Source organism: Chionomys nivalis, chromosome X (genome assembly GCF_950005125.1).
Source record: "Chionomys nivalis chromosome X, mChiNiv1.1, whole genome shotgun sequence".
NCBI classification, from domain to species: domain Eukaryota; kingdom Metazoa; phylum Chordata; class Mammalia; order Rodentia; family Cricetidae; genus Chionomys; species Chionomys nivalis.
In genome coordinates, this window is record NC_080112.1 from 38,097,674 (window position 1) to 38,122,948 (window position 25,275).

The window sequence follows — 25,275 nt, forward strand, 5'->3', positions numbered from 1 at the left end:
GGGAAATGGGAGGTGTAGAGGAGGCAGAAAATTTTTTTCATTAAAAAAAATAAAATAAAAAAAGTAAAACTCTAGAAATATTTTTATAGCATACATAAATATTGGTAGATCTGAAATATAAATTTTGTTAATCTTATTCCAAATATCACATATTTCTTCATATTCTACTTTGAATCAATATTTCTGTAACTTTGTCTACTATGGGTATCCAATAGATACTGCACAGCATTCAGTGGGATGAACTATACTTTAAGACTATCATGTTTAGTAGCAAAATGTTGTCTGATTCTGATAATTTGTACCCTGTCTTTTCAGGTATCTTTGAGTGTCTATGGGGATCCAATGGGAGACTCCATAGCAAAGACTGGGATCTTCCTTCTGGTTCTAGAAGATGCTGTTAATTCTACGCATTTCAACAGAATTGGAGAACCTGAACAGAACAGAGTTACCATCAAGAGAGCCCAGGGAGAGCATTAACATGTTTGCCACCCAAAACCCTCCTCAGCCAGGAGATATGCAAGGCCTATGAGCTGAGTGGAAAAGAAGAGGTACATAGGGGTAGAATTTTTTTAAAATCTTGAACTTCTGAGCCTTAAACTAAAACAATTTTATTTACGTGTTCTCCAGCCCTGATACAATTTTTATAACTACTTGAATCTGTATTCTAGTTGGGTCTATGTGAAGCTATAACCAAACCTTCTAAAGAACACTTTATTATTTTAAGTGTATGGATGTTTTACCTGAATGTATGGCTGTGTACAACATGCACACAGTGCCTACAGAGACCAAAAAGGGCTTCAGATCAGATCTCCTCGGACTGGAGTTAGTGCTTGTTAACTGCCATATGGATACTGGAAAAGAAACCCAGGTCCTCTGGAAAGAAGCTAGATATTCTTAACCAACCACTGAGGCATCTCTCCAGGCCAACCCCAACCTTTTAACTTTTTATTATTTTGAGAAAGGTCTTACCAAGGTGCCTGAACTGGCCTTGGCCTTGAATCCCTTCTGCTTTAGCCTTTTGAGACTACAGGTATTTGCCACCATGTCTGGCACCTTTCTATCTCTTATTTTCTTTCTTATTAATTAGAAAACACTTTATCTTCTAAATCTTCTATTGTACATCGCTAATACTATTATAATTTTTGTTTAAATAACTTAAAATTTTTAGAACATCTCCATAAATACCCTATTATTACTATTTTATAGTGGCAGTAATAGTATCTTATGACGTAGAGAATATTAGTAACAGTTTAATCTTTTTTAGAAAGGGTCTTACTCTGCAACACTTGCTGCTCTGGGGCTTGCAATATAAATCAGGCTGGCCTGCAACTCACAAAGATCTACCTGTCTCTTCCTCATGAGTGCTGGGATTAATGGTGTAGGGTACCTGCCTGGCTAATAGTTTAATTTTAAATTGTATGTTTTAGTTATATAGACAGAAAAGTTTGAAAAGTACAAATCTATATAGTCAAAATTCTCTTATTCATCTTTTTCCTTTATGTGCTGCCTTCTCTAACATATACAATTGCTTTGTTTTCTCTGGGATTTATTTATTTATTTGTTTATCTACCTATCTACCCACATCTATTTTTACAGCCCAATAACTGTTTCCCCTCTTTTCTTTCCTCCTTGTCCTCCACCCCACCTCCCCTGTGTGCCTCCCCTTCCCCACTCACTCCTCCTCTGTTTCTACTCAAAGAAGGGCAGGCTTCCCATGGATATCAACAAAACATGACATATCAAGTTGAAGGCTGGACAAGATACTCTAGTATAAGGATAAGGGTCCTAAAAGCCAGCAAAAGAGTCAGAGACAGCTCCTGCCTGCATTGTTAGGAGTTCCACAAGAAGGCCAGCTACATAACTCTCAGATATATGCAGATCATTCCCACGCAGGCTCACTGGTTGTCATTTTAGTCTCTGAGTCTCTATGAGCCCAAGTTAGTAGATTTTCAGGGTTTTCTTATGTCCCTGATCCCTCTGGCTCCTATAATCTTCTTTCTTTCTCTTCTGCAGGATTCCCCTAACTTCTCCTAATGTTAGGCTGTGGGTCTGCATCTGTTTCCATCAGTTGCTGTGTGAAGTCTCTCTGATGACAATTGGGTTAGGCACCAATATATAAGTATAGCAGAATATCATTAAGAATCTTTTTTTTTTTTTTTTTGCCGGTGTGTTTTGTTCTATCCTAGATCTCTGGGCTATCCACCCTCTGGGTTCTGGTCCTCCAGGTAGTTTCAGGAGTGGGCTTCCACTTGTGGCATGGATCTCAAGCTGGAGTGGTTGGCCACTCCAACAATTTTTGTGCCATTCATACCCCTGCATATCTTGTAGGCAGAACAAATTTCAGGTTGAAGGTTATATGGCTGCTTTGCTGCCCTAATTTGTCTACTAGAAGTCTTGCTTAGTTACAGAAGATGACCATTTCAGGCTCTGTATTCCCCATTGCTAGCCATATCTTCTATTTCTGGGAGTCTTAGCGAGGTTTCTTAGCTTGTACCCAAGATGCCCTCCCAATTCCATTTGTCTCTCCTAATACTATCTCCATCCGTCCTCCCTACTGTTCCTCTCCCACCTCACCCCCTTCTCCACTTGCAATTTCTATTCTATTTCCCCTTCCCAGGGAGATTCATATGTCCCCTCTTGAGCCCTCCTTGTTACTTAGCTTTACAGCTAATATCGATTTATGAGTGAGTACATAACTAATGTTTGTCTTTTTGTGTATGGGTTACTTCACTCAGGATGATTTTTTTTCTAGCTCCATCCATTTTCCTACAAATTTCATGATGTCATTGTTTTTAACAGCTGAGTAATACTCCATTGTGTAAATGCACCACATTTTTTAAAATCAATTCTTTTGTTGAGGACCATCTAGGTTGTTTCCAGTTTCTGGCTATTAGGAATAAAGTTGCTATGAACATAGTTAAACAAGTGTCTTTGTGATAGGATAAAGCATCCTTTGGGTGTATACTCAAGAGTGGTATTTTGAGTGGGTCTTGAGGTAGATGGATTCCTAACTTTCTGAGAAACTGTCATATTGGTTTCCATAGTGTTTTTTTCTATATTGATTTCCATTTGCACTTTCCAGCAATGGAGGAGTGTTCCCCTTACTCTACATTCTCTCCAGCATGAGCTGTCACTTGTGTTTTTGATTTTAGCTATTTTGATAGGTATAAGATGGAATCTCAGAGTCAGTTTTGATTTGCATTTCCCTGATGGCTAAGGATGTTGAACATTTCTTTAAATGCTTCTCAGCCATTTGAGATTTCTCCTTTGACAATTCTCTGTTTGTATCTAGACATATTTTTTTATTGAATTATTTGTTTTGTTGATGTCTAGTTTCTTGAGTTCTTTATGTATTTGGGAGTTAGTCCTCTGTCAGATGTGGGGTTGGTGAAGATCTTTTCTCATTCTGTAGGCTGCTGTTTTGTCCTATTGACACTGTCCTATGTCTTTTGCCTTACAGAACCCTTTTAGTTTCATGAGGTCCCATTTATTAATTGCTGATCTTAGTGTCTATGCTATTGGTGTTCTGTTCAGGAAGTTGTCTCTCGTACCAATGTTTTCAAGGTTCTTTCCTCCTTTCTCTTCTATCAGGTTCAGTGTATCTGGTTTTATGTTGAGGTCTTTGATCCATATGGACTTGCATTTTGTGCAGGGTGATAAATATGGATCTCTTTGCATTCTTCTATATTCCAATATCGAGTTAGATCAGCACCATTTGTGTAAGATGCTTTATTTTTTCCATTGTATAATTTTGACTTCTTTGTCAAAAATCAGGTGTCCATAGGTGTGTGGATTTACATCTGGGTCTTTGATTCAATCCCGTTAATCTACCTGTCTGTTTTAATGCCAATACCATTCAGCTTTTATTACTATAGCTCTGTAGTAGAGTTTGAAATCAGGGATGGTGATAGCTTCAGAAGTTCTTTTATTGTGCAGGACTGTTGGAGCTATCTTGGGATTTCTATATGCTATTGACTTTAGTAAATATTGAAAGCTCTGAGATTGGGCCAGACATATGATGTGGACAGTTTTTTAGGAGCAAATGGGGTCACACCTCATGTGAGGTTGCTGTGGGAGCACATTCTGCTCCTTCAGCCAATAGCCTTTCAGATACCATCTCACTGGGATGTGGTCTCTTATACTTTAAAAAGCAGCAGGAACCTCTCTCTGTCTCTCTGTCTCTCTGTTTCTCTCTCTCTTGCTTCCGGCTCCCATTCTGGCAGCTAGACTCTCTGTTTCCTGTTTGCAACGAGAGGACTGTTGTTTGGGACTGTGATCTGTAAGTTTTCCCCCTCAAATAAATAACCCTTTTTATTATCCATAATTCTTAACTGGTGTAGGATTTTGTACTTTTTAGGAGCAAATGGCGTCACACCTCATGATGTCCCTATCTTCATAACAAATTTTGTTTTGTTTTAGTTTTTTTTTTTGAGACAGGGTCCTACTATGTAGCCTTGACTGTCCTAGAACTCACTATGTAGACCAGACTTTCCTCATAGAGATCTATCAAATTTTGTTTTGTTTTAGTTTTTTTTTTTTTGAGACAGGGTCCTACTATGTAGCCTTGACTGTCCTAGAACTCACTATGTAGACCAGACTTTCCTCATAGAGATCTATCTGCCTCTGCCTCTCTCATTCTGGCGTTAAAGGTGTACATGAACACACCCCACACCCAGCTTTATCATGAAATTGAAGGAGTTACAATCATGTAGTGTAGCGGCAACTTCTGTATCAGAAACATAGAATTCAATAATTTTTGTCATGTCTATTAAATGGATGCATTACCATGTCTAGTGTGATAGATTTGAGCAGCAGTGGTAGGAAGCTAGGCACTGAAGTTTCAATTAGCAGTTGCTTCTAGTCAATTTCTTCAAGTAGATCTTTAGTATAGAGACCTATGTGTGTGACCCGGAGCATTCAGCTGTAGCTGTAATTTGTTTGCATAGTCCATAATACTAAAAATGGTATTCTAAACTTAGTGTATGGTTTTTCTCATGGGAGACTGTACAGTTAAGCAATTAGCAGTAACCCAAGGGTCAGAAAAAATCAGAAGGATAAGCTCTGATGCCATTTTAGGATTATGCTTCCCCTTTCTGATCCATGGCTCGGAGCTGTGTTCACTTTGGGGTAATACCTCCTAAGCAGTTGCTTTTGAGGCACAGAGGATCTCTTCAGTTTATGCTTTCTTTCTTCAAATGAATTTGGATCTTGCTTGAAGGTTCTAGCAGGGGAGTACAGCTACTCATATACCCTTGACAAAAGACCTGCCCTCTTATACTCAGGGGAGATTTTCTTCTTCAACTGAGTGTGCAGTTTCAGAAGGGACATCCATGGAGTGGTGAGGAAGAGGATACCTGCATAGCCAGCCAGATCAGCCAACTCAACGTTGGCAATCAATGGGGTAACATGTCACAGCCAGATCACCCTCACATCCAAATTTGGATCTTTTTTATTTTTGATTTTCGAGACAGGGTTTCTCTGTAGCTTTTTGGTTCCTGTCCTGGAACTAGCTCTTGTAGACCAGGCTGGCCTCGAACTCCCAGAAACCTGCCTGCCTCTGCCTCCCGAGTGCTGGGATTAAAGGCGTGCGCCACCACTGCCCGACTTGGATCTTTACAGTGCGAAACTTTCAAGGATTTGTTTTTTTTTTTTCCCTCAGGATACCATTCCTCTCTGTCCTAGTTGGCAGTGCAGCAGGTTTCTCTTCAGTGGTGCTGATCTATTAAGAATGACAAATGCTTTCTCATCACCAGTTGAATGTTCTCCTGTTCTGAAATTTTCTCTATCAAACAAGTTCATCCATTATCTGTAAATCCAATTTTGTTAAAGTTCTCAGTGCATGGGCAGAATAAATCTAGATTCTTGGCCAGAGTATCACATGCATGGCCCTTAGTCCTATTCTTGAAATCTCAGTAGTTGGGCCTACCTCTACAGTGTGAATTTATATCAGTGTTTTTAATCTTCTGACTTCGATCAGAATAGCTCATTAATTTCTTCCTGAATATTAGGGGTTTTCTAGTCCAAACATCTGTCTCTCTCTGTCTCTCTCTGTCTCTGTCTCTGTCTCTGTCTCTCTCTCTGGTGGGAATCTCATTATCTGACTGGCCTGGTACTCATACAGTTCCGCATCCAGAGTTCTGGGATTAAAGGCATGCACAAAAATTCCAAACTCCTGTACATTCTTTCTGCAAACCAGTTGCAAAGGTCTACAAATCACAGGTCAGGTTTATTTCAGCAGTGGTTCCAGTTTTTTTTCATTTTTTTTGTGATAAAATTCCCTGGCAAAAGAAACTTAAGAGTGAAAGGGTTTCTTTTGACTTGCGATTCTTTTGTACAGTTCATTATGGTGGGGAATTCAAGACAGCTGTAACTTGAAGCATCTAGTCACTTTGAATCCATAGTCTGGAAGCAATGCATAATGAATGCTTGTGCTCAACTGACTATTTTTTATATAGTCCAGGATTCCAAGGCCATAAAATGGTGCCACCTACACTGTACAAGTCTTTCTGCCTCAACTAACCTAATCAAGGCAGTTCCCTACTTGTATGCTCAGAGGCCCTGAATCCTAGGTGATTCTAGATGCTGTCAAGATGACAATATTGTCACAAAGGCCTTGCCATATGAATACAGGTTGATATTGACCTTTGATATTAAGGATTATGAAGAACTCTAAGATTTTTTCCATTTACAAGCTTAACACGTGGCCTTGCTGAAATTTCAGGCATATTATTAGGAGTCATGAGTCATTTGAGTTGGTGAAATACTATTACAGAAAAAAAACCCAGTATTCAGAGTCAGCACCATCACCTGTTGGGGAAGATAATAACCATAATTCCTGGCAATTCTCCTTTGAGAAGTCTTCCTACACCCATGCTCACGGTATGCTTTCTTTGTATTACCACCATGCTTAACTCTGTTCATATGTCTTTTAATAAATATAATTAATAAATATAATTATCTAGAAACCAATAAAATTAATTCCAAAAATATAGAATAAGAAAGAAATGGGGTTACTATTATTACTATTTGAGATGAGGTCCTACTATGTTGCCTAGGTTGGTTTTGAATTCACAGTCCTTTGCCTTAGTTCCCCAAATGTTATTATTATGGCTGTACATGATGAGCCTCAACTGTAATATTGTTAAATAAGCATTAAAAAAGACTGCAATGTACATCCAAAGCAATTTGTTGAGATTATAGAGACAGAAAGAAATTTTACCCTTTTATGCATTCAATCAGATGTGTTCTATAAATGACTAATTCTCATGGAAAGTGCGTAGAAGAACTGTTAAGCTATCTGTTCTTTTATACCTAATAATTGGAATGGCAATCTGTTGAAGGAGCTGTGGGCTGCATTCCTGCCGCCCGGTTCCTGGCTGCCTGGCTAGCTTATGCCCTGAAATAATAACACGGAATCTGTATTCTTTTAAACACTGCTTGGCCCATTATATCTAGCCTCTTCTTGGCTAACTTTCACACTTCGACTAACCCATTTCTAATAATCTGTGTAGTGCCATGAGGCAGTAGCTTACCAGGAAGATTCTAGCATACGTCCATCTTGGACTGGAGCTTTATCATGTCTGCCTTGGAGAGGAGAGGCATGGCGTCTGCCCCACTTCCTCCCAGCATTCTGTTCTGTTTACTCCACCCACCTATGTTCTAACCTATCAGGCCAAGCAGTTTCTTTATTAATTAACCAATGAAAGCAACAGTTTGATATATGACATTCCCACATCATTTTGATAGACATATGGCCTTCCCACATCAGTGATCTATGCTAATTAATCATCTATATCCAAAGATAGAACTCAGACTTCTATGATAAATAGGCACTTGTAGATTAGAGCCAGGTGCCTAGGTTTACCTCCCAGGGCAATATCTTTGTTTTTAAAAAATTTATTTTAATTGTGTGTATGTCTTTGTCTTTGTGTATGTGCACATGAGTGCAGGTACCCATGAAGGGCAGAGAATTCAAATCCCTTGGAGCTGAAGTTACAGGTGTTTGTGGGCTGCCCTATGTGGATACTGGAAGTCAAACTCAGGTACTCTTTTTTTAAAAACTAAATTTTAATTTATTCTTTGACAGTTTTACTCTTTCATGCACATATAATATTGTTTGATCATTTTCAGTGTACTGTTATAAGAAATTATTGTTTTGTAATTTCTTATAAAATTTTATTCAACTGAAACTTTAAAATGGTATTGTGGGTCTTACCTTGTGGAGTCATTTTCTAGTCACCCTTAATAGAGAGGCCAATGCTAGGCTAAATTAATGGTTCCATCTAAGTCTAGTTTGGTGAACGAATAAGTTTACTGATAACTTAAAAAAACATGATCAAGTGGTTAAAGACAGCTATCCAAATGACACCTGTTTGCTCTTGATGGGAATGGACAAGATGGGCTGTATGTTGCAGCTCAGGAAGCAGAGACTTGAGGCAGTCCAAGGCAATAAGCTCAGTGATTTCTTTGTGCTTAGAGCACCTTTGAAATTGTTGAACTGTCAGACCCTGGCACTTTTGGCCTATAATAGGAATAGCAATCACTGATAATCTTAAAAATGCCTTCAGAGTAACATCTGACTTCCACCTATCAAAACTATTCTTGCTATAAAATGGTAGCTTGGTTCTACCTTTGATAATGTTTTCTAAATATGACTTTTTGTTTTTCCCAACTTGGAAATTCAAAAACTCTTCCAAGTCTTTAACTTCTACTTTATTTTATCATAAAATTTATATTTTTCCTATTTTTTTGTAATTTTACTATAAGGAGTCAAGAAAAATCATGAAGTCCTTCAATACTTTAGCTATTTCTTCTGCCAGATATCTTTTCAGAAATCATTAAGATACCATTACAATTAAATTATTTGCCATTTTGCCAACACAGTTGGACTTTTGTCCATTTTCAATACCTTGCTTCTTATTTCTGTCTTAAATATCATCTCAGAATTACCTTTACTGTCCATATTTCTAGCGAAATCCTGGCTATGATCACTTATGTAATACCTACAATGATTTAGGATTTCCATACAGCTTGTCTTTTGTTTTGAGCACTTGTAAGATAAATTCCTGTTTGTAGTTTTTAAATTTTCAATTAAATTTTTTGTTTTTTAAAAATATTTTTATTGCCCATTTCCTATCTTCTTTATTTTGGCAGATTTCCTAGATTGATCAATTTGATTAATTGATTGATTCCTTCCTTTTTACATTTTGTTATATTTTATGTATGTATTAGTGTTTTCCCTGCATGTATGACTATGTACAACTTGTGTGGTGGGTGCTTGTGGAAGGCATTTGATGGTGCCAGATCTTCCTAAATTGGAGTTACAGACAGTTGTGAGCCATCATATGGGTGTTGGGCACAAATCCTGGGTCCTCTAGAAGAACAGACAGTGCTCTGAACTGCTGAATTATTTCTCCAGGCTCACTATATTTTATTTTTAAATATTCAATTAAAGTCTACCTCCTTTACCTCCCTCCCTCCTTCTCCCTCCCTTCATTTCTTCCTCCTCCCTCATTCCCTTCCTTTTTGTTTTGCTAGGGGTCAAACACATGACCTCACACATTCATGGCAAGTACTGTACTACTGAGCTATACCCCCAGTCATAGATCAGCCCTTTACACAATCTCTACCCATCACCCAATTTCATTTTAGGTATTTCCTACAGCAATAGCTTTATTTCTTATTATCAATTTCTGTCTTAGTCTCTTCTTGTTATTGTATCAAAATACCCAAGACCGGGTAATTAATTATAAACTGCTGGGAGAACCTACTGGTTGGAAATTGCAGTCTACCATTGCCTGGTAACTCTCTTTGAGCTTGGTAACATGGAGCACACCCTCCATGGAAGGCACCCTGTTCTCTAACTGACCTTATTTGTAGACTGTCATTAAGCCCAGATGCTTAACTTATTTCTAGTATGACCCTAGATACTGTTTCCTGCAAAAACTTTCCCTTTGATGCCCATATGGTAATTAGACATTGTGCTAAGAGCTTTATGATAGGACTGTGCTTCCACATATGGTAACTAAGACTTGCACTAGGAGCTTTATGATAGGAGCACACTATTTAATGCAAATTAGGCTACTCCACAGCTATTGTTCCCAATCCTATATATCCCCTGTACTCTGTCTTATTGAAGCAGTCTCCTGGAAAGCTATTTCTGTCATACTCACAGGCCATATAAAGCTTTCTTTTTTATTATTCTATTTTATTACTTAAAAAAATACCAATCCAAATTCCCACTCCCTCCTGTCCTCCCACTCCCCTCCCACTCCGTCCACACACCCTCCCACCCCACCCCCTCCAATTCTAAGAGAGGGCAAGGCACCCTGCCCTGTGGAAAGTCCAAAGCCCTCCCTACTACGTCTAGGTTGAGCAAGGTATACAACCAAAGAGAATATGATCCCAGAAGCTAATACATGCAGTAGAGACAAATGCCAGTGCCACTGCCAGTGGCCCCACAGTCTGCCCCAATTGTCAACCACATTCAGGGGGACTAGTTTGATTCTATGCTTGTTCACTCCTAGTCCAGTTGGAAATGATGAGCTCCCATTAGCTCAGGTATACTGTCTCAGTGGGTGAACCCCTCCTGGTCTTGTTTTCCTTGCTCACACTCCTCTTTCTTCCACTCTTCAACTGGACATTGGGAGCTCAGTCCAGAGCTTCAATGTGGGTCTCTGCCTCTGTTTCCATCTGTTGTTGGACAAAGGTTATATGGTGATATTTAAGATAATCATCAGTCTGACTACAGGGTAAGGCCAGTTCAGACACCCTCTCCTCTATTGCTTAGGGTCTTAGCTGGGGTCATTCTTGTGGATTCCTGGACATTTTTCTAGAGCCAGGTTTCTTGCTAACCCCATAATGGCTGCCTCAATCAAGATATTTCTTTCCTTGCTCTCATATCTATCTTTCTTCCATCTCAACTATCCCTTTCCCTCAAGTTCTCCTCAACCCTCCCCTTCTCTCCTCCTCTTCTCCTTCACCCCTACCTTATACTCCTCACCCCCATGCTCCCAATTTTGTCAGGCAATCTTTTTTTTAAAAAAATATTTATTTATTTATTTATTTATTTATTTATTTATTATGTATACAATATTCTGTCTGTGTGTATGCCTGCATGCCAGAAGAGGGCACCAGACCCCATTACAGATGGTTGTGAGCCACCATGTGGTTGCTGGGAATTGAACTCAGGACCTTTGAAAGAGCAGGCAATGCTCTTAACCTCTGAGCCATCTCCCCAGCCCTTGTCAGGCAATCTTGTCTCTTTCCTATTTCCAGGTGGATCTATATGTTTTTCTTTGGGTTCACCTTATTACTTAGTGGTGTAGGAGGCCCTTCTATATTTGTGTTGCTTTCATTGGCTGAATAAAGAAAACTACCTTGGCCTTTTGATAGGGCAGAAACTTAGGTAGGTGGGGAAGACAGAACTGGATGCTAGGAAGGAGAGCAGAGTCAGAGAGCCGCCCGCCATGAAGCTGCCAGGTCAGACATGCTGAATCTTTCCCGGTAAGCCATGATCTTGTGATGACATATAGATTATTAGAAATGGGTTGAATCAAGATGTTAAAGTTAGCGAAGAAGAGGCTAGATATAATGGGCCAGACAGTGTTTTAAATGAATACAGTTTCTGTGTAATTATTTCAGATGTAAGCTACCCGGGGAAGGATAGAACAAAGGGGCCCCACGCTCCTCTACAACAAAGTGGCACTCCAACGAGGTAAGGAACTCCACGTACAACCTGAGAGGGCTTAAAAAGGAATTCTAGACACAAATATAGAGTTTAGCACAGCTGGCAGCATGCCATAGCTCCTTTAAGAGAGAATTTCCTGACTCAGCAGCCATAAAAAAAAGCTGCGTGGTTTTAAAACATGGCTTCCTGGGCCCTGCTGCAGGTGCAAACTCCAGCTATGGAACATTTGTGGGCCTGGGTGTTTGTGTGCCCACTCGGGGTTGGGAGGAAAGTGACTGAGACAATGCCTGTGACTCTGCGCTCCCTGCCTGGGCAGATGGCAGGATCAGGCTTGGGCAGGCAGGAGAGCATGACAGATTGCTGCCGCCATACACAGAGATGTTTCCAGGCTGCACAGTGCTCTGCATGGCAGACTTGTCTGTAACTCAGATAAAAAGCGTTTATGTGTTGGACGCTCATTCTCTGGGTGGACTGCTGAGTGCAGCTCCTACCTGGTGGCCCCAGAGCTAGCAGAAATCGTACTTCCACCATTTTAGAATTGGTGAGAGGTGGAGCCAACATCCAGAACAACTGCAACCAAGCTGCTTAGCATTTTATTTTTATTTTATTTTTTATTTTTTTTAATTTTTTGGTTTTTCAAGACAGGGTTTCCCTGTGGTTTTGGAGCCTGTCCTGGAACTAGCTCTTGTAGACCAGGCTGGTCTCGAACTCACAGAGATCCGCCTGCCTCTGCCTCCCAAGTGCTGGGATTAAAGGCATGCGCCACCACCACCCAGCCTGCTTAGCATTTTAAAAGCTCTTCAACACAGTAGAGAATTAAGGACAATGCAATAGGGCAGATTCAGACATAAAAGACTCTAAATGGGTCACGGTGTTAGATAAAACATGTAGGCTTGGAAGAAAAAGATAAAGAGTATACAGAGTCATAATATAAAGTCAATGCTTAAAAAAGGGGTAAAGTCTTTAAAGAGACAAAGTAAAGTGATAGAGTAAAAACAAGCCATGTAAAAATGGAAAATTCACAAAGGGTCTGGATTATGTACATTGTGTTTTCTTTAAATTTTTTGACTGTAAAGGAGCTAAATGCAGAGAGACATTTCATTGTATAGGCCAAGCTAAACCAGCATGTATATTATAAAGATATTTTGACTTCAAAATTTGGGTCTAAGGATATGATGCTTTGGAAAAGAGGTTCTTCTTTTGTTTTCACAGAAGATGAGAACCTTTGGATTACTTCTAGACCAATATGGTATGATAGACCACGCCCTCCTGAAAGGTCACTGTAAACACCCTCAAAAAATGCTTCGCCCAACTGCTGACTGAGATGAACTTAGCATACAGGATACATCATGAAAGACCTGATTAACAGCACCCCCATACAGCATGAAGCAGTTTGGAGAGAAAAAGCTGTGCCCATATTCCCAAATATTGTTTATAAATATTCTTTTACATTTAAAGGGGGATATGATTTAGATATGAATAATTTGCATTGGTATGGATTTTGTTTTGTTAATATAAATTTAAGGTCAATCTTGTTATATGTATATTTCTGCTCTTGATTAAGGTATTGTTATTGTGTAGTTCATTTAAAAATGTACTGTATAATTAAGAAATAAAGGTTAATAGATAATCATCTATAATAGTCAAGTTTGTAGTCATGTTAGATTTTCTAGATGTGCATGGATATTTTTCAGATAGGTGTTCTTCATATCTTTCAAAGACTACAGAATATGGCATTTAAAAAGTTTTAATAACTTAGGATTTTTCATGACAATGAGACACGTCTGCTCTTGGCAGCACCAATCTACTTCAAGAGGAAAATGGGCATTGAAGAGGTACCTTATGGAGTTGGTTAGCCATTTGGGCAAGTGTAGTAGGAGCTGCGGGCCTCTTCCCTCAGCCCGGCTCATGGTTGCCTGGCTAGCTTATGCCCCAAAATAACGACACACAAACTCTATTCTTTTAAACACTGCTTGGCCCATTTCTGTTCATGTATGTAGCACCCCAAGGAGCGCTTACCGGGAAGATTCTAGCCTACGTCCATCCTGGGTCAGAGCTTCATCGCATCTGCCGGGGAGAGGGGAGCATGGTGCATGGCGTCTGCTCCAGAGAGCAGAGCTGTCGAGTCTGAGCTCACTTCCTCTTCCTCCCAGCATTCTATCCTGTTTACTCCACCCACCTAAGGGGTAGCCTATCAAATGGGCCAAGGCAGTTTGTTTATTGACAAATGACCTTCCTCCATCATTTCCCTTTTTTCTGTTTAAACAAAAAAAAAAGGAAGGCTTTAACTTTAACATAGCAAAATTACATATAACAAAACAGTTATCAAGTAAAAATTACAATATTTACATCTATTTTATCTTTATCATAACTAAGGAAAACTATAACTATAACTATCTATCTATTATTCAACTCCATCAAAGACTCCAGAAGAATACAATATTACCTAAGCAAACAAAAAGTAAGCAACTTCTAAACTCTAGAAATGACAGAGACATCTCACTGCCTGGACAGTCACCCAAAGTTCCTCTGTACCGTTGGGGCATCCATCTTCGGCCTAAAGGTCCATAGTATCCAGAGACGTTTCCATGAAGCAGGAAATTTAAAGGCAGTTCAGTCACTATCTGCTGTGTCCTGCAGAATGTCTCGCAGACTCTTTCATGAATCAGGAACCCCGAAAGATCATCTCACCTTTAGGCAAGTTCAGCAGTCCTCTCTCTGCGGGTTCTTTGTGTCCAGTTTATAAAATAGTCCAGGCAAGAGCAGTTTCTTGCCCAAATGGCTATCAAACTCCATAAGGATCCTCTTCGATGCCCATCTTCTTCTTGAAGTAGATTGGTGCTGCCAGGAGCATAGTGTCTCATTGTCATGAAAAACCCTAAGTTATTAAAACATTTAAAATGCCATATTCTATAATCTTTGAAAGATATGAAGAATGCCTATCTAAAATATATCTATGTACATCTAGAAAATCTAACATGATTACAAGCTTGACTATTATTGATAATTATCCATTAACAACCTATATTCATTACATTTTTAAGCGAGCTACACAATCACAATACCTTAATCAATATCAGAAATACATACACATATAATAAAATTGACCTGAAATTAATATCAGTAAACCAAGATTCATATCAATGCAAATTATTCACATCTATATCATCTCCCCCTTTAAATGTAAAAGAACATTTATAAACAATATTTGGGAATATGGGCGCAGTTATTTCTCTCCAAACTGCTTCCTGCTGAATGGGGGCGCTGTTAATCAGATATTTCAGGGTATAACCTGTGTGCTAGGTTCATCTCAGTCTGCAGTTGAGCAAAGTAATTTTTTGAGGGTGTTCACAGCAACCTTTCAGGAGGACGTGGTCTATGATACCATATTGGGATAGAAGCAATACACAGGATCTCATCGTCTGTGAAAACAAAAGAAGAAACTCTTTTCCAAAGTATCATATCCTTAGATCCAAATTCTGAAGTCAAGGTATTTTGAAAATATCTATCTTGGATTAGTTCAGCAACATTTATAAACAAATATCTTTTAGCAGCTGTTGCTCCTTCCTCAGCATTCAAACAATTCAAAGAGAGCATAATAGCATACAGTATCAAGATTCTCATTGTATTTTCCATCTTTGTGCAGCTTTATTTTAACCTCTATTTCGTTTACTTTTACTTTTATTTTATATTTTCTGTATATCTTCGTCCTGGAATAACTCTTTAGACCAGGCTGTCCTTGAACTCTCAGAGATCAGTTTGTCTCTACCTTCTAGGCACTGAGATTAAAGGCGTGTGCTACCACACCTTGAAGTCTCAGAGGTCAATCTCCCTCTGCCTTCCAAGTGCTGGGATTAAAGGTGTGTACTACCACACCCAACTACTTCCTTATTTTTGTTTTTTTTTACTTTTAAGAACTTTATCTTTCAGCCTGCATATATTTTTAAACACACTGTAAATCATTTAAAGTTTTCTTTGTCTTTGAATCTCTCTTTACTGTATCTCTCTCTTTTTCTGACCACACGAGCCTTTAAATTACTGAGCAATATGGGTAGGATTAAAGCCGTGACTTTGCCAGCTAAATCCAGCCAATTCCTTAGCTTTCCAGCCTCATGGCAGAGGTACTGGCTGTAGCCATGTTTATCACCACAACTCTGTGGCGTTTCAAGGTCTTTGCCAACAAGCAAACTGCAGCATTACATCCACAGACAACAATCAAGTCCTCTCTCTGTAGTCGGCCCTCCTGCCTCAAACAGTCAGAGTTTGCCCTGGCAGGATGGACCAGAATGCCAGAGTTTTAAAACAGCACAACTTTTTTCCTGCTACGTCTGAAAACAAACAAGTATGCAGTCAGCTTTTATCAATACCTTTTAAGTGTTTCGTGGCAGGACCTCTTAATGAGCTGCAGGGTTCTGCAGCTGAAGCTGAGTCAGGAAGCCTCTCTTAGATGAGAGCGCTTCCTTGCCTCTAGCAAGCAGAGCAGACCCGAGAAATTGCTGCTACCAAGAAAAAACGCTTTACTCTATTCTTTCCCAAGCTTTCTCAGGCTTTCTGTGGATGCAGTTATCCACGTGGGCGCCATCTGTAGTAGGAGCTGCGGGCCTCTTCCCTCAGCCCGGCTCATGGTTGCCTGGCTAGCTTATGCCCCAAAATAACGACACACAAACTCTATTCTTTTAAACACTGCTTGGCCCATTTCTGTTCATGTATGTAGCACCCCAAGGAGCGCTTACCGGGAAGATTCTAGCCTACGTCGCATCTGCCGGGGAGAGGGGAGCATGGTGCATGGCGTCTGCTCCAGAGAGCAGAGCTGTCGAGTCTGAGCTCACTTCCTCTTCCTCCCAGCATTCTATCCTGTTTACTCCACCCACCTAAGGGGTAGCCTATCAAATGGGCCAAGGCAGTTTGTTTATTGACAAATGACCTTCCTCCATCAGGCAAGAAACTGCTCTTGCCTGGACTGTTGCATAAACTGGACATGAAGAACCTGCAGAGAGTGGACTGCTGAACTTGCCTAAAGGTGAGATGGTCCTTCGGAGTTCTTGCTTCATAAAAGAGTCTATGGGATATTCTGTAGGATATAGAAGAAAGTGACTGAACTGTCTTTAAAATTTTCTGCTTCATGGAAATGTCTGCTGGATACTATGGGGCTGTAGGCTGAAGATGTACCCCAATGGTACAAAAGAACTTTGGGTGATTGTACAAGCAATGATATATCTCTGTCATTTCTAAAGTTTTGCAAGTTGCTTACTTCTCATTTACTTAGGAGTCTTCTGGAGTCTTTGATGAAGTTGAAGAATAGATAGACAGTAATAGTTATAGTTTTCCCTTGTTATGATAAAAGATAAAATAGATATAAATATTTTAGCTGTAATTCTTGCTTGATAACTGTTTTGTTATATGTAATTTTACTATGTTAAAATGAAAACCTTTCTTTTTTGTTTAAACAGAAAAAGGGGAAATGGTGTAGGAGGTCCTTCTATATTTATGTTTCTTTTATTGGTTGAATAAAGAAAACTGCCTTGGCCTTTTGATAGGGTGGAAACTTAGGTAGACAGGGAAGACAGAACTGGATGCTAGGAAGGAGAGCAGAGTCAGAGAGCCGCCCACCATGAAGCTGCCAGGTCAGACATGCTGAATCTTTCCCGGTAAGCCATGACCTCGTGGTGACATACAGATTATTAGAAATGGGTTGAATCAAGATGTTAGAATTAGCCAAGAAGAGACTAGATATAATGGGCCAGGCAGTGTTTTAAATGAATACAGTTTCTGTGTAATTATTTCAGATGTAAGCTACCCGGGCAGGACAGAACAAAGGGGCCCGATGCTCCTCTACAACAACTTAGTTTCTCTAGGATCATGAACTATAGGCTCAATGTCCTTTGTTTATGGCTAGTATCCACTTACAACTAAGTACATACCATATTCAAATTTTGGGGTCTGGGTTACCTCACTCAAGATAGTGTTTTCTAATTCTATCCATTTGCATGCAAAATTCAAGATGTCATTGTTTTTTACTGCTGGGTAGTACTCTAATATGTAGATGTGCCACACTTTCTTTATCTATTTTTTCATTGAGGGGCATCTAGGTTGTTTCCAGGTTCTGGCTATTACAAATAATGTTGCTAATGAATATAGCTGAACAAATGCTTTTGTATATGATTGAGCATCTTTTGGGTATATTCCCAAGAGTGGTATTGCTGGATCCTGAGGTCAGTTGATTCCAAATTTTCTGAGAAACTGCCATACTGATTTCAAAGTGGTTGCAAAAGTTTGCATTCCCACCAGCAATGGATGAATGTTCCCCTTACTCTACAACCTCTCCAGCATAAGCTATAAGTATTTTTGATCTTAGCCATTCTGACAGGTGGAAGATGGTATCTCAGAGTTGTTTTGATTTGCATTTCCCTCATAGCTAAGGAAGTTGAAGATGTCCTTAAGTATCTTTTAGCCATTTGAAATTCTTCTATTGAGAATTCTCTGTTTAGTTCAGTACACCATTTTTAATTGGGTTATTTAGAATGTTAATGTCTAATTTATTGTGTTTTTTATATATTTTGGAGATCAATTCTTTGTCTGATGTGGGATTGGTGAATTTCTTTTCCCATTCAGTAGGCTGCCTTTTTGTCTTATTGACTATGTGTTTTGCTTTACAGAAGCTTTTCAGTTTCAGGAGGTACCATTTATTTAATGTTGTTCTTATTGTCTGTGCTACTGGGGTTATATTTAGAAAGTGGTCTCCTGTGCCCATGCATTGAATGCTACTTTCCACTTTCTTTTCTATCAGGTTCAGTGTGGTTGGATTTATATTGGGGTCTTTAATCCATTTGGACTTGAGTTTTGTGCATGGCGATAGATATGGATCTATTTTCATTCTTCTACATGTTCACATCAAGTTATGCCAGCACCATTTGTTGAAGATGCTTTCTTTTTCCATTGTATAATTTTAGCTTCTTTGTCAAAATCAGGTGTTTATAGGTGTGTGAATTAATATCTGGGTCTCCAATTTGATTTCATTGGTCAGCGTCTCTATTTTTATGCCAATACCAAGCTGTGTTCATTCCTGTAGCTCTGTAAGAGCTTGATGTCAGGAATGGTAATGTGTCTGAAAGTTCCTTTATTGCATAGGATTGTTTTGGCTATCCTGGTTTTTTTTGTTTTTCCATATGAAGTTGATTATTGTTCTTTCAAGGTCTGTGAAGAATTGTATTGGGATTTTGATGGGGATTACATTGAATCTATAGATTGCTTTTGGTAGGATTGCTGTTTTTACCATATGTTGAACCAGTCCTACATTTCTGGGATGAAGCTTACTTGATCATGTTGGATGATTTCTTTGATGTGTTCTTGGATTCAGTTTGCCACTATTTTATTGAGAATTTTTGTATCCATGTTCATGAGTGAGATTGGTTTGTAAGTCTCTATCTTGGTTGAGTCTTTGTGCAGTTTTGGTATCAGGGTAACTGTAGCCTCATAAAAAGTTTAGTAATGACCCTTCTGTTTCTATTATGTGGAACATTAGCTCTTCTTGAAAGTTCTGGTAGAATTCTGCACTCAAACCATCTGGCCCTGGGCTTTTTTTCATTGAGAGGTTTTTGATGACAGCTTCTATCTTCTCATGGCTTATAGCTCTATTTAAATTGCTTACCTGGTCTTGATTTAATTTTGGTATATGATATCTATCTAAAAAGTTGTCCATTTTGTTTACATTTTCCAATTTTGGGGAGTACAGGCTTTTGTAGTAAGGCCTAATGATTCTCAGAATTTCCTCAGTGTCTTTTTTATGTCCCCCATTTCATCTGATTTTGTTAATTTGCATGCCCTCTCTCTGTTGTTTGATTAATTTGGATAAGGGTTTGTCAATCTTGTTGATTTTTTTCAAAGAGCCAGCTCTTTGTTTCATTGATTTTTTTTGTATTGCTTTTTGTGTTTCTATTTTGTTGATTTCTTGTCTTCTATTCCTGCTGGGTGATTCTGTTTCTTTTTTTCTAGAGCTTTCATGTGTGCTGTTAAGTTGCTAATGTGTACTTCCTCCATTTTCTTTATGTGGGCCCTTAGTGCTATAAACTTTCCTCTTAGCACTGCTTTCATTGTGTCTCATAGGTTTGGATATGTTGTGCCTTCATTTTCGTTGAATTCAAGGAAGTCTTTAATTTCTTTATTTCTTCCTTGACTCAGGGGTGGTTCAGTAGTTGGCTATTTAGCTTCCATGAGTTTGTAGGCTTTCTGGGGGTAGCATTGTTGTTGAATTCTAACTTTATTCCATGGTGATCTGATAGTACACAGGTGGTTACTACAATTTCTTTGTATCTATGGATGTTTGCTTTGTTACCAATTATGTGATCAATTTTTGAGAAGGTTCTGTGAGATGCTGAGAAGAAGGTATATTTTTTTTCTGTTTGGGTGGAATGTTCTATAGATGTTTGTTAAGTCCATTTGGTTCATTACATGTTAGTTCTCTTATTTCTCTGTTAAGTTTCTGTCTGGTTGACCTGTCCATTGGTGAGAGAGGAGTGTTGAAATCTTTTACTATTAGAGTGTGGGGTTTGATGTATGCTTTGAGTTCTAGTAATGGTTTTTTTTCATATGTGGGTGCCTTTATATTAGGGGTATAGATATTCAGAATTGAGACTTTCTCCTGATGAATTGTTTCTGTTATGAGAATAAAGTGTCCTACTCCATCTCTTCTGATTGATTTTAGTTTGAAGCCAATTTTGTTAGATATTAGTATAGCCACACACGCTTGTTTCTTAGGTCCATTTGATTTGAAAACCCTTTCCCAACCCTTTACTCTGAGGTAGTGTCCGTCTTTGAGGTTGAGGTATGTTTCTTGTAAACAGCAGAATGTTGAATCCTGTTTTTGTATCCATTCTCTTAACCTGTGGCTTTTTATACATTAATTGAGTCCATTGATATTAAATGATATTAATGACCAGTGGTTGCTAACTCCAGTTATTTTTTTCTGGGGATAGTGTTTGTGTGTTTCCCTTCTTTGAGTTGTGCTGGTGAAGGGTTGTTTGATGCTTGTGTTATTATGGGCGTTATTGGCTTCCTTGGTTTGTGGTTTTCCTTCTAGTATTTTCTGTAAGGCTGGGTTTGTGGTTATGTATTGTTTGAATCTGTTTTTGCCCTGGAATATCTTATTTTCTCCATTGATGGTGAATGCAAGCTTTGCTGGGTATAGTAGTCTGGGTTTGCATCCATGGTCTCTTAGTGTCTGCAGCACATCTATCCAAAACCTTCTGGCTTTCATGGTTTCCATTGAGAAGTCAGGTGTAATTCTGATAGGTTTCCCTTTATGTGTTACTTGACCTTTTTCCCATGCAGCTCTTAATATTTGCTCTTTATTCTGTATGTTTTGTGTTTTGATTATTATATGGTGAGGGGATGCTTTTTTTTTTGATCCAGTCTATTTGTTGTTCTGTATGCTTCCTGTACCTTCATAGGAATATTTTTCTTTAGGTTGGGAAAGTTTTCTTCTATAATTTTCTTGAATATATTTTCTGGGCCTTTGAACTGTAATTCTCCTTCTTCAACCCATAATATTCTTAGTTTTGGTCTTTTCATGGTGTCCCAGATTTCCTCGATGTTTTGTGTTAAGAATTTGTTGGATTTGTTATTTTCTTTAATCAATGAGTTTATTTCCTCTATAGTATTTTCAGTGTCTGAGATTCTTTCTTCTACCTCTTGGATTCTTTTGGTTTTACTTGTCTCTGTAGTTTCTGTTCGTTTACCCAGATTTTCCATATCCAGCCTTCCCTCTGTTTATGTTTTCTTCATTACCTCTATTTCAGTTTTCAAGTCTTGAACTGTTTTCATTACCTGTTTGATTGCTTTATCTTGGTTTTCTTTGGTATCTTTGAGAGATTTATTCATTTCTTCTACCTTTTTGTTTTTCTTCTCCATTTCTTTAAGGCAGTTTTTCACATCCTGTTTAAGGTCCTTTATTATTTTCATAATGTTACATTTAAAGTTGATTTCTTCTACTTCTTCTGGAATAGGGTGTTCAAATCTTCTTGTTGCATGATCTCTGGAATCTGGTGTTGTCATGTTGCCTTTCGGGTTGTTGGAGGAAATCTTGCATTGACACATGCCCATCTCTTCCTTCAAATGCAGCCAGGAGAGTCTTGGCGTCTTGGTCCAATCTATGCTGTGACTGACTCTGGGTGGATCTCCTCAGTGCAGGAGCAGGAACTGTTCTTGGGCCTAGGACCTCACAAACAATAGGGCAGGCTTGGGGGAGGCAGGGTCCTGTGGAACAAAGAAACCCCTGCAGGAGGAATTGGAGGCGCCCTGTGCTCCTTTCCTGGACGTTCAGCCCCACCCCTGGATGGCACCCACTCACTGCTCTGGATGATTCTCCTCAGCACAGGTATAGGGACTCTGTGAAGTCCAAGCACCCCACAGACAAAAGGGCAAACTTGGGGGGAGGGGCGGGTCGTGTGGAACAAAAAAAGCCCCTGCAGCAGGAGCTGAAGGTGCCCTGCAGTCCCTTCTGGCCAGGCGGGCTCACACTCACCCCTCTGGGTGGATAGCCTCAGTGCAGGGGTAGGAACTGTTCCTGGGCCAAGGACCTCAGACAATAGGGCAGGCTTGGGGGAGGCAGGGTCATGTGGAACAAAGAAGCCCCTGCAGCAGGGGTTGAAGGGGCCCTGTTCTCCCTTCCTGTCCTGGTGTCATTCTTAAAACAGCTGAGTAATATTCCATTGTGTACCACACTTTCTTTATCCGTTCTTCTTTTGAGGGGAATCTTAGTTGTTTTTAATTTCTGGCTAGTATGGTAGAGCAGCAATTAACATGTTTGAGCTAGTTTCTCTGTTAGGATGAAGCATCATTTGAGTATATGCCCAAGAGGGTTATAGCTGAATTTTGAGGTAGATTGATTCATGTCTTCCTGAGGAACTACCATATTGATTTTCATAGTGGATATTTGAGTTTACATTCCCCGCCTGCATAGATGAGTGTTCACCTTATTCCATATCCTTTCTTTCTTTTTTTTTCTTTTTTTATTCTTTTTTAATTAAAATTTCCAACTGCTCCCCGTTTCCCATTTCCCTCCCCCTCCTCCCACATATTGCCCCCTCCCCCCGCTCCCCTCCCCCTATCCCCACTCCACTTCTCCTCCCCCCAGTCCACTCCCCCTCCCTCTCGATACTGAAGAGCAGTCCAAATTCCGTGCTCTACAGGAAGACCAAGGTCCTCCCACTTCTATCTAGGTCCAGGAAGGTGAGCATCCAAACAGGCTACGCTCCCACAAAGCCAGTTCCTGTATTAGGATCGAAACCTAGTGCCATTGTCCTTGGCTTCTCATCAGCCTTCATTGTCCTCCTTGTTCAGAGAGTCCAGTTTCAACCCATGCTTATTCAGTCCCAGTCCAGCTGGCCTTGGAGAGCTCCCAATAGATCAGTTCCACTGTCACAGTGGGTGGGTGCACGCCTCGTGGTCCTGATTTCCTTGCTCATGTTCTCCCTCCTTCTGCTCCTCATTTGGACCTTAAGAGCTCAGACGGTTGCTCCAAATTGGGTCTCTGTCTCTCTCTCGATCCATCGCCAGATGAAAGTTCCTGTGCCATTCTCCTTGGCCTCTCGTCAGCTCTCATTGTCCACCACATTCAGAGAGTCCGGTTTTGTCCCATGTTTTTTTCAGTAGCAGTCCAGCTGGCCTTGGTGAGCTCCCAATAGATCGGCCCCCCTGTCTCAGTGGTTGGGTGCACCCCTCATGGTCCTGACTTCCTTGTTCATGTTCTCTCTCCTTCTGCCCCTCATTATAACCTTGGGAGCTCAGTCCGGTGCTCCAGTGTGGGTCTCTGTCTCTATCTCCATCCATCGCTAGATGAAGGTTCTATGGCGATATGCAAGATATTCATCAGTATGATTATAGGATAGGTTCATTTCAGGTTCCCTATCCTCAGGTGCCCCAATGAACTAACTGGGGACATTGCCCTGGGCATCTGGTAGCCATTCCAGGTTCAAGTCTCTTGCCAACCCTTAGGTGGTTCCCTTAACTAAGGTATGAGTTTCCCTGCTCCCCAATCCAACCTTCCTTTAACCCCAATCACCCCGATTCCCCCAGTTCCCCTCATCCTCTCCTTCACTCTTTTCTCTCCCCATCACCCCTCATCCCCATCCCACCCCACCCCCCAAGATTCCAATTTTTTGCGCACCAATCTTGTCTATTTCCCATAGCTGGGAGGATATCTATATGTTTTTCCTTGGGTTTACCCTCTTGTTTAGCTTCTTTAGGATCACAAATTATAGACTCAGTGGCCCCTATCCATGGCTAGAAACCAATTATGAGTGAGTACATCCCATGATCTTCTTTTTGGGTCTGGGTTACCTCACTCAGGATCGTATTTTCTATTTCCATCCATTTGCATGCAAAATTCGAGAAGTCATTGTTTTTTACCGCAGAGTAGTACTCTAATGTATATATATTCCACACTTTCTTCATCCATTCTTCTATTGAAGGGCGTCTAGGTTGCTTCCAGGTTCTGGCTATTACAAATAATGCTGCTATGAACATAGTTGGACAAATGCTTTTGTCATATGCTAGGGCATCTCTTGGGTATATTCCCAAGAGTGCTATTGCTGGGTCCAGGGGTAGGTTGATCCCAATTTTTCTGAGAAACCGCCACACTGATTTCCAAAGTGGTTGCACAAGTTTGCAGTCCCACCAGCAATGGATGAGGGTACCCCTTTCTCCACAACCTCTCCAGCAAAGGCTATCCTTGGTGTTTTTGATTTTAGCCATTCTGACAGGTGTAAGATGATATCTCAGAGTTGTTTGATTTGCATTTCTCTGATCGCTAAGGAGGTTGAGCATGACCTTAAGTATCTTTTGGCCATTTTAACTTCTTCTGGTGAGAATTCTCTGTTCAGTTCAGTGCCCCATTTTTTAATTGGGTTAATTATCCTTTTAAAGTCTAGTTTCTTGAGTTTTTTATAAATTTTGGAGATCAGACCTTTGTCTGTAGCGGGGTTGGTGAAGATCTTCTCCCAGTCAGTAGGCTGCCCTTTTGTCTTAATGACAGTGTCCTTTGCTTTACAGAAGCTTCTCAGTTTCAGGAGGTCCCATTTATTCAATGTTGCCCTTAATGTCTGTGCTGCTGGGGTTATACATAGGAAGCGATCTCCTGTGCCCATATCTTGTAGGGTACTTCCCATTTTCTCTTCTATCAGGTTCAGTGTGTTCAGATTGATATTGAGGTCTTTGATCCATTTGGACTTGAGTTTTGTGCATGGTGATAGATATGGGTCTATTTTCATTCTTCTACAGGTTGACATCCAATTGTGCCAGCACCATTTGTTGAAGATGCTTTCTTTCTTCCATTGTATACTTTTAGCTCCTTTATCAAAAATTAGTTGTTCATAGGTTTGTGGGTTAAAATCCGGGTCTTCTATACGATTCCATTGGTTGACTGCTCTGTTTTTATGCCAGTACCACGCTGTTTTCATTACTGTAGCTCTGTAATAGAGTTTGAAGTCAGGGATGGTAATGCCTCCAGAAGTTCCTTTATTGTATAAGATTGTTTTGGCTATCCTGGGTTTTTTGTTTCTCCATATAAAGTTGATTATTGTCCTTTCAAG

The 25,275-nt window shown here is 39.8% G+C and overlaps 1 long non-coding RNA gene across 1 annotated transcript; it reads left to right on the top strand.

Moving 5' to 3' along the window:
- The first annotated feature begins 408 nt into the window (after positions 1–408).
- LOC130867980 (uncharacterized) lies at positions 409–11,782 on the top strand. The gene is made up of 4 exons (XR_009056489.1): positions 409–548; positions 6,722–6,879; positions 7,950–8,042; positions 11,644–11,782. It is a non-coding gene; the product is annotated as an uncharacterized LOC130867980 (long non-coding RNA).
- The last annotated feature ends 13,493 nt before the right edge of the window (positions 11,783–25,275 follow it).